Source organism: Fukomys damarensis, unplaced genomic scaffold (genome assembly GCF_012274545.1).
Source record: "Fukomys damarensis isolate Sample0158 unplaced genomic scaffold, DMR_v1.0_HiC HiC_scaffold_14, whole genome shotgun sequence".
Classification (NCBI taxonomy): domain Eukaryota; kingdom Metazoa; phylum Chordata; class Mammalia; order Rodentia; family Bathyergidae; genus Fukomys; species Fukomys damarensis.
Window position 1 is genome coordinate 83418330 of NW_022900926.1, and position 14080 is coordinate 83432409.

A 14080-nucleotide genomic window follows, 5' to 3' on the forward strand; every position below is an offset into this window, starting at 1 on the left:
TGTGTGTGTGTGTGTGTGTGTGTGTGTGTGTGTGTGCTACAGGTATTGAACTAGAGGCTTTTGCACTGAGCTGTATCTCCAGCTTCCCCACCTACCTCTTCCCTCAGCCTCCCAGAGTGCTGGGATTACAGACCCATGCCACCGCACTAAGCTTAATTTTTATACGTTCCTTATTTTATTTTATAATTATCCATTTGGCTATGTCTCTGTGTTTCTTTGCTCCCTCCTGTTACAAGCACTCCCGCACACAGGCATGCATACCTAGCATCCACCATAAAGAAAGATAAATTTGAGTTGTTTGTAGGAAACAGATGTACCCTGAGACTATCATGTTAAATGAAATAAAGCAGACACACAAGCTTAAATACAGCATGGTTTCTCTTATATGAGAAACACAAAATATAAAGAGTAAAATAAAAGATGTAATAAGAAATAGGAGATAGATCTTTTGCAAAAGGGACAGGGACTAAGAGATGGAGGGAGGCAAGAGAGAGGGGAAGGGAAGGAGATGAAAAAGAATTAAGATGTGTTATGTACATATATCAACTCCCCACAAGAAATGTGTTCATTATGTATTGCAAACATGTACTCATAAAAAATTTGGAAAGACAATGTGTAATGAATACTGTCTAAAATCCTGAAGTTGAGCCTTCTTTTATCAAGATGCATTCAAAGATATATTATTAGTATTTAAAGTATAATCTCAAATTAGGAAGTAGTATAATAATTGCAAAGTTAACTAAAGTAAGATCACATAATCTGTTCTCCTGTGGCAATTTTCTTATTTAATGAATTTCTTTCTCCATGAATTATTTTCAACTTACATTTTGTAAGCACTAATATTTCTGAATGTTTTCTATTTACCTGGTAAGTTTGAATATACTCTAAATTGAGAAGGTATGAGAGCTAAAAGTTAGAAGGTTAAGGCACAATTGCTACTGTAGATTTATGAGTCTGCTGTATTTATGAAAGGTGAAAAAACAAAATTTCAAGGGCAAGGTCATTTGGAGGGGGTGTGAAAATTATGTAGGGATAGAGGTTCCCTCCACCATTTTAATTATTCACTCTTCTTTCTCAATTACTTTTCATTCTTCATAGTCTTGGTGTGGGGGTTCAAAAAAGCCAGACAAGTGATAAGCTGTTAGTAGGCATGATATTTTCTACTGAAATCTACTCTCCAATGCTTTTCTTATAAACTATGTACATGTGAACTTGAAGAGCTCAGCTTTCTGTGAGTACATAAATTCCCTAGATGGTTTACAATATCTTAGTAAATATATAGCCATTTGTTATCAAAGAAGCTTTGCAAATATTCATAGAATTAGTTGATTTTTTAACAGTAGATCATTTTCAGGGCATAATTTTTTTGGGGGTAGCAGGAATCGAACTCAGGGCCTCACAGTTACAGGAAGGTGTGCCAATGAGCAACATCTTCACCTCAGTATTTTTCATTTTGTAAATTTCTTAAAAATTCTGAAACACGTGCTATTGTAATGTCTTTAGAAATAAATATATATAGTTTCCTAGTATTTTGAAACCACTTCTACTTTTATTATGAATTACTTAAAGTGTTCATATTTTATGCATTTAAATAAATTTTCTATTATCCATGTTTTAGTGGAAAGAACCAAGAGTTATTGCATGAGATGCCCCAAAATTCCACCATTTATCTCTCTTCCTTTTGGGATTCACCTGCTAATAGGGTAATATATATATAGGGAATAAACCAAGTGGGAAACAAAGACTAAGTTCATTTATTAATAACTAGGAACTTATTTGATACTTCTTGTCAAGACTGCAGTAAAAGTAGACCTGACTATCCAGAGCAGGATCTGCTGAGCAGCTGAATGTAATAGATCCAGGCTTCTATGCCCTCTAATTTACCATCCAGTGGAGGACGGAGAAGTAAAGAGAGGGGTATATCCAGTCCACCAGTGGAACGCTTACACAGGAAGTGCCTTCAAGAAATGATTGATGGCTTCATCCTTTAAGGCACAATGATGTTGTTTATTAAATAATTCTGGCCACTCAGAAGAATAAGACACTCAATCTTTCTAAAGAATAGTTCATAAACTGAAGCGTCTTAAACTATGTATTCCCAAAATCAGTTATTCCATGCCAAATCGATGTGTGAGGGAAAGTTTCAGAGATGCTGGGATACCAATATTTTAAACATGTTGCTTTTGGAAGGATTTCTTATAGCATTTGATATGCACATGAAATTGTGATTCCCCATTTCCAAAACTGAGGAAAGGCTTTTTTTTTTTTTCGGTTTTTTTGAGACAGGTTCTCAATAAATTGTTGAGACTGACCTGGAACTCACTGTGTAGGCCAGGCTGGTCTCTAACTCACAGCAAATCCTCCTGCCTGAGCCTCCGGAGTGCTGGGATTACAAGAGTGTGCCACCACTCCCGGCTAAATTTGTCTAGAGATTTTTTTTTTTTTTTTGTACCAGGGATCGAACTTGGTTCCTTGCACTTGCAAGGCAGGTGGTGGAACCACCGAGCTAAGTTCCCAGCCCAAGGCCTAACTTTCTATCAGCGTCCAGACAGGTTGCCCTCATCCAGTCCTCTTCCCTGTTTCCAGCCACCTTGAGTCTCCTTGCTATCCTTTGACTGCTTCAGGCTCTCAGCTCAGTCTTTGACTTCGCTGCTCCTGGTTGGGGCACTCTTCCCTAGAAATGTACCTCTGAAGGGATTTCCCCTCTAACACCTGTGGGCTCTCTTCCCAACTTCCTTTTTCTTCATGGTACTTATTGCTCCTAACGCGCCCTATATTTTTATGTATTTATTCTGTTTATATTTGTTTCCCTGACAAATGTAAGTCACAGAAGGCAGGAATTTTAACTACTTTGTGTACTGCTGGCTTCCCAAACTGCTTGGCCCAGATCAACCACCAAGGAAAAGTTGGTCTAGAGGTCTTGCTATAAGGAGTAAGAGAGATAGCACACAGTAATTTCAAAATCCTGAACAATTATGATATTACTCTTATCTTTTTTTTTTACATTGCTCCTTTCCCTGGTTTTGGAGGATCTACTTTTTAATGTTAACAATTTATCACTTGATTTTAAAAAGAGAAATTAACATTTAATTCTAAAACTTGCTTTATCAACGTTTCACTTGCTGATAATGAAGACGTTGGTAGCTATAAAATTACTATTTAATGCCATTGGGGCAATACTCCCAAACAAGACAAAAAAACAAAAACAAAAACAAAAACACAACAACAGTACCACCCCAAAAGATGCATGCAGGGTATCTAGAGGAAAGCTTCTGAAGAACTTTTTATCTTGAGTTTAAATTAATTTTCCTTCTCCACTGTCTCTGTCAATGTTGTCATTTCAGAAGTATGTAAGGAGTGATTGAAAAATGTGGTGAACAATTAAGTAAAAAAAACCCTTATAATGTAGATTGCGAAGAATGATGAGATAAACAAGGGGGAATATTTTGAGAGGTATTAATGGCAATGTGTCTCTTACTGCAACAGATTAAAAAAAAATTAAACATTCGCTGTCATTTTCTCTCTCCCTCTCACTGATCAATCATTTACAGCAATTTCTGTCAAAAACATAATGGTGAGTTCTCATCCACCTTATTCATCACATTTGTCACTGTGCCACTTGACTCTTTCCCAAAGTCAAAACAATCATGAAAGGGCCAGGGATTTAGCTCAGCAGTTTGGTGGCCTGCCTTGCAAGCACAAGGACCTGAGTTCAATCCCTGGTACCAAAAAAAAAAAAAAAAAAAAGAAAAACAATCATGAAAGATAAATATTTTGAATGGATTCAGGGCATCAAGGTAATCATGATAGCACAAAGACACCCATGAAAGAGAACTTCAGAACTGCTTCAGAAAGCAACAAGAAAGATGAGATAAAGCAAGGGCGAGTATTTTGAAAGGGATTAATGACAACTGTCTTTTACTGTAATGTTTTTTAAAAAACTGAAGCATTCATCATATTTTCTGATTATACATTGTATTCTAAGAAGGGATCTATAAATCTGAAAGAAATACCTCTTCCCCTTTACTTCTTCTCCCATGTTGTGTTCAATGCTTGTTAAATTTTAGTTAAATGCAATTTAATTAAATTGTATTCATTTATGTATATATTCATGTATGCCACAGCAAACCTGACTTTGTGACAAAAAGTAACATAAACAAAAAAGAAAAATATGCATTTTAGTTTTATTTACCTTTTAAAATAATCTTATAAAAATCTCTATATTCCTATTCTGATGTCTAATTTTTAAGAATTCAGTATGATTAAAATGTTTAATTAGATTATAATAAGCTTTAATACAGCTTTGTATTATGAAAGTTTTCAAACATTTCAAAGGTAGAGAGAATACAAAGAATCCAGTGTGTCTATTCAATAGTTTCAATAGCTATCAATGTTGAAATCCTTAATTTCAGACTTTATTTATTTATTTATTTTTGGTACTGGGGATCAAACTAAGGACCTGGCTCTTGCAAGGCAGGCAGCTGAACCACTGAGCTAAATCACCAAACCTCAGACTTTTGAATGTATGATAATTATTCTTTAGAATGAGTCTTTCTGAATTTAGAATAAAGAGATACACACTGAGTTTCAATGGGCTTTTCTAAGCTGGATATGCTACTATCTCCTAATAGTATCCAATCAAGCTTCAATTATGTTAATATCATTATTGCTCAGCTGTCAAATTCATGTTACCCGGGTTTATTTGTATGCGCCCACCAAGTAGCAGGAATCAAGATGAGATGAGGTATATCAGAGGCTTATTAATAGAAATATACAAAAGAGAGTAAGGAATAAGTAGGGAGAGGCTTCAGGCTATGATGTAGGATTCACACCTGTGGAAAGACACAGGGACAGAAGAGTTGCTGGTAAGAAGAGTCTCAGACTATAACCTAGTTCTAAAAAGATTTTGGCCAGGCCAATGGAGAATTCTCAGGCTGGAGTTATGTGTCTGCCAGGTTGGGCCAGCACTGGTGCCCCAGACATTCTCTATCACTGTCTGGTGTATGTCTTAGATATAAAATGTTTCCAAATGTCTCACATTCAGATGTGGGGCCTGTTCTGAAAGGGTAAGTCACTGAGACATGAGCTGGAAGAGTGTATACTTGTCTCCAGTGCCTCCTTTCTTTCTTTACTTCTAGCCACCATGATGTGATCAGATTCCTTCCACCAAAACTTTCCGTCATGCTGTTCATGCCTTGGAGCCTGTTAACATTGACTAAACCCACTAAAACTGTAAGCCAAAATCAACTTCTCCTCCTTTAAGTTGTGGGAGTCAGACACATGGTACCTCAATTTGAACTTAATTTGTTTCATGATTTTGGGAAGGAATGCCATGCTTGTGTTTGTGCAGGAAAGATGGCCACATGTGTTTGACACCTGATGTAGAATTCGCAAATAAAACCAAAGTTTTTTAAAATGACTTTGTTTGAGAACCAAATTGTTCTCAAACAAATGTAATCATGAACTGAGGTACCACTGCATTTTGTCCCAGTGATGGGAAAGTGACTAATATAGAAAATTGGCACCAGGAGTGGGGCCAAAGCTCAATCTGACTGTACCTGACAGTGTAGTTCAGAAGCCTTTGAACTGGTTTTTGGGAGGAGTTGGGATAAGTTAGAAGGCTAGAGAAGCCCTAGATTGCTCTGAGCAGTGCTTGATGTGCAATATTGGTTGGAGATCAAAAGACCAGAATTCTTCCAGGAATGTGAATAGTGAAGACCAGGCTCAAGAGGTTTCAGTTGAGAACAAGGACTGCACCGGCTGTTAGACATGTATATTATGCTTTTACAAAAAAATTGTCTAAACTTTTTAAAGACAAATTTTTGCAGGAGATTTGTGGAACACTGAGATTAATGGCAATGGGTCAATTATTCTAGTAGGTGAAAATTCAAGACAGCCCAGTGTTCAAGCTTAGCATGGGTATGCTGGCTACATTCAGCTGGATTTATAGTGAGAATCAGTAGCAAAAAGAGCCAAAAGATGAGAAAAGTTTGCTGTTTTGCTGAAAGGAAGCTGGAGCAAAGGAGAACATAGTTGCTGTAAAGATCAGTAATACTAGAAAAGGAAGCCAAGTACTTTACATCAGGATAATAGGAAAGATAGCTTGAAGCCATCTCAGGAATTGGCCAGACCTCACTCTTTTCAGGCTCAAAAGGGCAAAATTATAAATCATTCTTTTGAGTTAACAGTCCTCGGGACGCCTGCCTATTCAGGATGGCCAAAGGAATTGTATCCCAAGTTCAGTCATCCAGGCACTCATAGGCCACTGTAGTCATGGTTAAAGGGGACCCAGCTTCTGATCAAGTTCGCAGCTGATCTTGGCATCATCAATGTTACATTGATTTTCAGGAATGTGGAATGCAAGAATTATAGGGTCACAGAGGCTTCCACCCAGATTTCAGAGGATGGCCTGGCATGTCAGGCAAAAATGTGTGAAAGGTTCACAGTTCCTGCCAGAAGCCCATGAGCGGGTAATGACTAAAGCTGTGAGAGTGAAGATAAAGGTGCAGCGGAGAGCCCCGAATGTTGGAGACGCCAGGAATGTGGAATGCCTGCTGAAGAAAGCCTCAGGTGGTGAGCAGAACCAGCCCAAGAGAGAGGCCCCGTGGCTGCAACCAGCAAGCCTATAGCGAGGGGTTGGGCTGGCCAAGCTCTTCAGAACTTACTTCTTGCCACAACCTGCTCCAGGTGCTAGACACGGAGCAACTGTTTCCCTTTTTGGGTTTTGGTCTGGATTTGGTCCAATTCATTACTATGCCCCTTTTACCTTTTGGAATGGGATGTTTACCCCTATGCCATTGTATGTTAGAAATGTTTAACTTTTTTTCTGACTTTTACAAGGGCACATAGCTAAGAGCTTGTTTTTAGTCTCAATAGAGGCCTTGGACCTGCACATTCACCAATGCTAGAATTGTAAACAGTGAACTTTTTAGCAATGTTGGAACTGTTAAGAATGAGGATCCTTACAGATGGACTAAATGCATTTTGCATCATGAAATGGATATAAATCTTTTGAGGGCCAGAGGTAAAATGTGGTTTAGATCTAGAATGTCCCCATAAAATCTCACATTTGGAGTTGGAATCTGGTTGGAAGGGGAGGGACCACTGGGGCATGACTTGGAACAGTGTACATTAACTTGTTCCCAGTTCCTTTCTTCTCTCTCTGCTTCCAATAGCCATGGTATGAGCGACTTCTTTCCACCAGACCCTTCTACCAGGCCTTGGATTCTGCCAACTAGGAACTGAACTCACTAAAACTGTGAGCCACATTAAGCCTCATCCCCATTAAGTTGTGGTATTTCCCAATGACAGGAAAATGACTAATACAGCTGTATGTAGTAAGTATGGTCTTGGTGAATATGGTGGTGAGTCTTCAGGACAGCACGCTAGACATGATGTGGAATCCCTGTAGCAGGATACCACATTGAGCTTATTCAAACAGTTTCTTTTAGTACACTGGTTTATTATTTTTTCAATTATCTGTATAAATTATATGTCTCACATCAGCAGAAAATCTTTAGAAAATGAATATTATAAATAAAATAATTATGTATTAGAAGAAATAAAAATGTTTATATAATAATTTTGAGAATAGTTATTTTCTAGTGGTTATTATTTTAAAATGGAGGATTTACACTTTGACACCTAGCCAATTTGAATTTAAATTAATTTCAACTGAAGTATGTTTATTCATTATCTTTTTAAAAAGATACCAAAAATACTGAGATTTTATAACTTCTAAATATTTTTTTGCAAGGTTTTCAAAGTAATACTTTTTGTAAGGATCCATTGTGATTTTCAAACACTTCAGTTATATGAAAAATTAGTGATTACAAATGAGAAAAAAGTGACAAAATTTACCATCAAGTGGGTAAGAACTATACTTGTGAAAAAAAATTATGCTGAACAAAACCTCAAACTGGGTAACATTGATGTTGTTATTTCCTAATAGAAAGTTTTTCAACTGGTTGCCTATCATTCTACGACTCTTAAAAAGAGAATGAGATATAAAAACCACTATAAAAATATCAGCTGTCATTAGTGATGGTTGTAATATGCATTGATATTGTGTCATTAATGATGGCTCTATCATGTATTGATATTAATTTTATGTCAGGAACTGTGATGTGTTACACATGGATGTCTTATTTAATCCTTGTAATACTTTATTTCTGTTCTTATTTTATAGATGAAAAAAACTAAAGGTTGGACAGTTTAAACCAAGATCCCTCTCTCATGGTGAAAATAATTTGTGATTATCAAGACCAAAGCATTTACTCAAATGTTATGCAATCTTACATTTTTAGTGAAGCACCTACTGAACGGGGCAGTGTGTGAACTAGGAACACTTTTCTTTTATTCTATTAAGGCAGTTTTAAAACTCTTAGTCATATATGAAGTATCTTCATGAGTTTTACATGTCCTCAACAACTCTGCAGATTTATTCACTTAATATTTTTAAATGACCAATTTAAAAAACCTAGCTTACTCCTAATAAAGAGACTGATGTGTTCTATTTTCTAATTGAAAAATAATTAAATGGATATATTTAAGGTAATCCTGTCCTAAAATTTAATTATGGGCCAATAGTAGTCTATATACAAGTGCTGGAGAGACACGAGAACACGACATGGTCTAAAAGCAGGAGGGATGGCTGCTCTTTACTCCTTCGATTGGCATTGGACTGTTGGATCTTAATACTGCAATGTTTATTTGGTGTAGGAGTGTGTGAGTGTGGGTGCATTGTGTGTGTGCATGTTTACAAGCTTACTTAGTGGGGTGGAAAAATAGCATGATGGGATACAGTGAGGGAAGAGGGATAAGGCCAAGAGATCACCTATCTATAAGGCTTACAAAAAGAGTAGAAGCATAAATCCAGTTAGTTCCTACGAACACACCTATAAAAACTTGACCATGGACATTCCAAGGTGGGGTAGCTAAAGCTGACCATTGCTTCCCAGACACATGGGATAAAATGAAAACACAGAGACACTTGGCTGAACACTTGCAGTGCAGTGGGTCAGTCACACGCAGTGGTTTTATAGTCTCTCCACTGAAACTCTCATTAATAAGTCTTTTGTCCAAATGCTAAGCCATGGTACAAAAATACTGGCAGTATAGCCTTGTCCTCAGTGTGCAATGTACTTAACTATTACAAATTTTATCTCTTACCTTGTCATAATTTGACTCTAATTTTTAAAATGTCATTAAATTGGTAGAGAAACCAGGTGTTTTTTCTTATTGAATATTCAATATCCTGGATTTGATTGATTGCCTTCTTGGAGTGGTTTTAACTTGATCTTCTCTTCTCTTATTTATTATTATGCCTAGAAGCTTGATTAGATTCAGTTTCAGTTGCTTAAGTGAGATTTTTTAGTGGTTCTGGGAACTTCTGATTTTGTTATATAAAGAAGCACATACTAATCAGTCATCAAAATTGGAGTTTTTAGGGTTTCCTCCCTCTTATTTTAGTTGCTATGTCTCTTTGGGGAGATTTAAAGTTATGCTATCATTATCCTTTCCCAACATAAAAAAATCTTCACTTATATAGAAAAAAAACCCTAGACAAGGTATCAATGGTTCTGGATTATGAATCTTTGGATAAATTGAATATGAGGGAGCTTTTCCTGCTTCAACATAGAGGAATTGACTGGATAGAGAAAAAATACTTTAAGAGGAATTTATGAATATAAAATTACAAAAAGTACATCACTAATTATTATATTTAGAATCTATGCTATTAAAAGTCAGGATGAAAATAAATGGATTATAAAAAGTTGCTTACTAATTATTCAGTATATGGATGTCAATGTCTTTTCCTCCTAGCACTTCCCTTCCTTTTGAGGTTTTCATATCATTTGACTCCCCTTTACACCTCCAGAAGCTATTGTATGCTGATAACTGGCCATAAATGGTGCATGTGGAGAGACAAGTAAGAGATTATGACTCAGGATTCATGCTGTGTTGCTGGCGGAGATTAAACAATGAGCTGTTTGCACTACAACTGAAGATTTTTCAGGGGCAACAGCAGAGCAGAAAGTAGTTATAATTCTATTGACTACCTAGCATTCTGTCTATGGCTTGCTGAAGAAATAGATGCATAAATCATGAAGGTCACTTGTCCCCTAAAGAAAGAGATAATGCATCATTACACTCTTCAGGTGTTAGATTTGTTCTCCTATGGCTACAATCCAGGGGTTTTCAGCTATGACTGCACACTGGAGCCACCTGGGATCTTATCCCACTGACATTCAGAGAGTCAATATGTACCCTGAATCTGGGTCTTTGAGGCTGGGTCCCAGGTAGTGTTATTTTGGAGAATCTTTCAGGTGATTCTGTGTTCAGTCAGGTTTGAACATCTTCAATCTAATCAATCAATAAATGGTTCATTTAAAGGTTTTACTATGCACACATGACTGCTGAAAATTTCTTGCACATTGGAAATTAATGCTTGGAGAGATGTTAAGTGCTTAATGTCTTGCCACAAAGTAGAGTTTCACATCCAGTGTATTTGGTTTCAATACTAAGGCTTTTGAACTTATTTTGAACATGAAATTCAAGACGGCTTAGAAAAAACATTGTAATGAAACACAAATGTCAATTAACAAATAATCTTGTGAAGTAGAATATAGGCTGGTATCTGATTTTGTTTAATTACAACAATAATGGTTAGGGCTGGGGATACAGCTCAGTGTAGAAGCTTGCCTATCATGTATAAGGCTTTAGTGTGATCCTCAGCACTGCAAAAATACAAGGAATAAGAACAACAAAGAAACAACACAGCAGAAAACACCAGTGATTGATACCTAGTAAAATTTCATAACAGTGTGAAATACTTCTAAATCATGACAGTTCAGGATCCTATTTCAATAAATGGCAATACCTTTTTTCCCATCTATACCTTCTGATTTTCTATTTTCTCACTTGGTAAGCTCCTTTCTTTTATCTGTTTTTTTGTTTGTTTTTGAGACAAAGTCTTTCTATGTAGTTCAGACTGGTCTTGAACTTGTGATGGTAGTTGCTCCTGCTGCTCTCAAAATTCCAGTGATCCTCCTGCCTGTCTCCAGAGTGCTGGGATTACAGCCATGGCCACCATGCCTGGTTTATCTCTGGGTTTTTTAAAGGCTATCAAGTTGCTTCTTTGATAAAAAATGTTTCCAAGACGAGTCTGTAGTATCTCTAATTATAATGTCTATTTTAAGACATAGCATTCATCGCAATTTTTCACACTAAATTATATATTGTGATGCTCTGTAATTGTTTTATGTTTTAGATAGTTCCTTGAACCAACTTTAATCTCTCTGAAGACAGTGACTACCTTCTACCCTTTTGTTTCTGTCTGCTTGGAATTAGGCACATTACAAATGCTAAGTACAGGTGGCTAGACCTACACAAGTCTACCATTGAAGCTTTCACTTTTTTATCCCTGATATTAAGAGGATGTCTGAGATTATTCTAAAGTATTTTATGTTAATTTGCATATTCTATATATGGAATTCTATAGAATTTACAAATAAAGGAAGAAAAATACAAAAGTTCTAAAGTTAGCAACTACAAGAAAGGTTCCTCTGTGGGAAGAAAAAAGGCAAAAACTAGCATTTTGGGTAAGCAATGTGTAAAGTCCTCCATGCTATCTTTGAAAACATAAAGACATTACTGAAGCATAATAATGAAGTCGAGCTCTGTGGCCCTTGAATACTGACATGTGATTATTTATGGGCTACATTTTTTTTCAAACAGAATGAATATATGTAAAAATGAATTTCTGTGAACTCCTGTCAAGTTGAATTGATTACCTAATAACATAGGCCTTACAGTGATTATGGGGTTGGGTTATCATAATTCAGAGGGAAAATCATAAATACTATTATGCTTTAGATTGTTTGGAAGTAGCGTGTTTGTTTTGTTACTGGTACTTGGGATCAAACTCAGGACCTGCGCTTGCGAGGCAGGTGGCAGCACCACTGAGCTAAATCCCCTGCCTTGTTTGGAAGTAGTTTTAAAAATATCTCCTGGGGTCAAAGGACATGGATGTCTGGTTCAATTACTTATAACTCCGTGACCAGCAGCATTCTTGTTCTTCTGATCTTGAGACTACTGGTAAAGGAGTGAGAGTCCCTTTGTGGTGGTAGTGGTGATGGTTGATGTGGTGTGTGCTGGAGAATTTGGGGCAGAAGCAGGATCTGCGGTTTCTCATCTACTCAAATTTTAATTTATTTCTTTCTTAATACCTTAATTGTCCTTTGGGAAATTTTCTTTTCCACTAGTCTTTCTAGTTTGGATGTATGGGAGAATGGGACACTAAAGTTGTTTTCCTTGAGGTTTTTCAGATCTAGGCAAATGACTCTAGCCTAAGTATTACAATGGTTGGTTCAGAGGTGAGTACAGGCTCCATGTGGGTTCAATGAAAATGATCCTTGGCTTGTGCTTTTGCAGTGGAATCAATTGCTAAAGAGGATGGAGGTAAAGCCCGCTTAGAGAAAACACAACCAGTGCAATTAAAGCACAGCCAAGATATGGGAAGAAACTGAGTTTTGACACTCTTGGAGCATCTGGAGGAAAACAGACAATAATTTAAAAAAATACTTTTGTTGTTTTTGTTTTTTGGCCAGCTCTGTTCTTGGGATTTATATGAGCCAAATAATATATGAATACATAAATTATATATATATATGTGTGTGTGTGTGTGTGTGTATGTGTGTGTGTGTTAGATTATGAGCCAAATAAATTCCAACCCCCTCTGTTGTGTTTTCTTAAATCAGTTTGAATGGGACGCCTGTTCACACCCAACTATCTTAACTATACAAGAGCTTATATACCAAGATATCTGCATGCTTGCTTATTGCTAACTTCTTTTTCTTTCTTAATATCCTACATTTAGAGAGCTCAGTGCTTACTTACTTTCCGTCTGGTAACAGAAGTTGCTCTACTCTTTCGCACATCCTCTCTGCCCTCTGCCTCCACAAGCTCAATACAAACACTTGTTTCACAGCTGCATTTGGCAAGAGAGGATGAACTGGGAAGCAATGGCCCAGGCATGTGACTCTGTGTCAATTAGAAAAATGCCACGCCCTCTAAGTACCACGCTAGGAGTGGTGCTTTGGGGACCATGCTGGATCTTAACCCTAAATTGCCTGTCTGCTAGCTCAGTCGGAAGACACAGGGCAGTGTAAAAATGTTACATCATGCTGAGGCTCCACAGTACTAAGTAACAGGGGTTGGAGATATGAGGTAGAAAAACAAGCCCGTCGATATTGGTGGACACTACGCTGTTCATACCCTTACTGTGGTCTTCTGCTTGGGTCATGATAGCTGCCGATGCTGTGACCCTCCGGAGCAAATCCACTCTTCGCTGCAGTCACTTAAATTTTCACAGAAGTTGATGACAGCTGGAAAACAGTATCTTCTGTCATTTCAAAATGTTGTTTTTGAAGCAACATTTCAAAAGTAGCATCGTTTACATCTTAAGGCAGGTTCTTTATTGAGGGCTTGAATTCAGTTTAAAGACAAGGTTAGTTCCTCAAAGTAGTGGTTCTGGAAATCCACGCAGAGGCCATCTAGCAAATGGCTACTGGAAGAGAACACAACATAGGACAAACTTTCATGCCACACCTTAGGGGTCGGTATGTTCCAGGGGACCCAGCTAGTGTTCAGTTTCCTGCTGTCCTAGGTGAGATCTTCATTACTGTTGGAGATGAGAATAACCAAGGAGGACAGGCAAGCAGCCTAGGTGCAGTGCAGTAATTCCACTGGCAGTTGCAAGCCGGGCTCCGGTTTGGGAGTGGGGAGCCAAGATCCTAACCAAGGTGCTATCGGAGGCCAGGTTCCAGGGCGGAGTGGGGCGAAGGAACTTGTCCTATGCGCGGCGCTTTTGCCCAAGCAGAGGTCCGACCTCTCCACCTGGTGTAGGCGAGGGAGGGGCCGGACGAGGGCCAGGGAGCCACCTGGGTACTACTGGGGCGGTGGCCTCCAGGGCTCTCGGGTCTTGCCCTTCCCTCGGGCCTCCTTTCCCTCTCCTCCCTCTCCCCTCCCCGCCTAAAAGTGGGCCGGCGCCTTTAAGAGGGCGCTTTGGTTACCCCGG